A 1,303-nucleotide genomic window follows, 5' to 3' on the forward strand; every position below is an offset into this window, starting at 1 on the left:
CCAACATCATTCTTAATGGAGAGAGGCTGAAAACATTCCCCTTGAGAACAGGAACAAGACAAGGATGCCCTTATCTCCACCCCAATTTAACATTGTGCTGGAAGTCCTAGCTAGAGCAATAAGGCAAGAAAAAGAAACAAAGGGCATCCAAATTAGTAACGAAGAAGTTAAACTGTCTCTGTTTGAAGACGATAGTTTACTATACTAGAAAATCCTAAAGAATCCACGAGAAAACTACAGGAACTAATAGAAAGATTCAGCACAGTAGCAGGATAGAAGATAAACATACAAAAATCCGTTGGATTCCTATATACGAATAAAGAGAATGATGAAAAGGAAATCAGGAAAACAATACCATGTATAATAGTCCCTAAAAAAAAAACAAAAAAAAAAAACAAAAAAAAAACCTAGGAATAAATCTAACCAGGGATGTAAAAGATCTATACAAAGAAAAGTACAAAACACTACTGCAGGAAACCCAAAGGGATCTACATAAATGGAAAAGCATACCATGCTCATGGATAGGTAGACTCAACATTGTGAAAATGACCATTCTACCCAAAGCAATTTACAAATATAACGCAATCCTGATCCAAATACCAACATTCTTTAAAGAGATGGAAAAACTAATCATTAACATTATATGGAAAGGGAAGAAGCACCAGATAAGTAAAGCACTATTTAACAAGAAGAATGAAGTAGGAGAACCCACACTACCTGACCTTAGAATCTAGTATACAGTTACAGTAGTCAAAACAGCCTGGTACTGGTATAACAACAGATACATTAACCAATGGAACAGACTTGAGAATCCAGATGTAAATCCATCCACCTACAGTCACCTGATCTTCGACAAGGGCCCAAAGTTCATCAAATGGGGGGAAAAGACAGTCTTTTTAACAAATGATGCTGGCATAACTGGATGTCCATCCGCAAAAAAACGAAACAGCACCCATACCTCACACCATATACAAAAACTAATTCAAAATGGATCAAAGACCTAAATATAAAGCAAAAAACTATAAAGTTCTAGAAGAAAAAATAGGATCAATGCTAGAGGCCCTAAAACATGGCATTAAAGGATACAAACCATAACCAACAACACACAAACTCCAGAAGATAAGCTAGATAACTGGGATCTTCTAAAAATTAAACACTTATGATCATCAAAAGACTTCATCAAAAGAGTAAAAAGGACCTACAGACTGGGAAAAATTTTTGACTATTACACATCAGACCAAGGTCTAATCTCTAAAATCTACAAGGAAATCCAACACCTCTCCAACAAAAAGACAAATAATCC

This window comes from Trichechus manatus, unplaced genomic scaffold, assembly GCF_000243295.1.
Source record: "Trichechus manatus latirostris isolate Lorelei unplaced genomic scaffold, TriManLat1.0 scaffold00118, whole genome shotgun sequence".
Taxonomy (NCBI): Eukaryota; Metazoa; Chordata; class Mammalia; order Sirenia; family Trichechidae; genus Trichechus; species Trichechus manatus.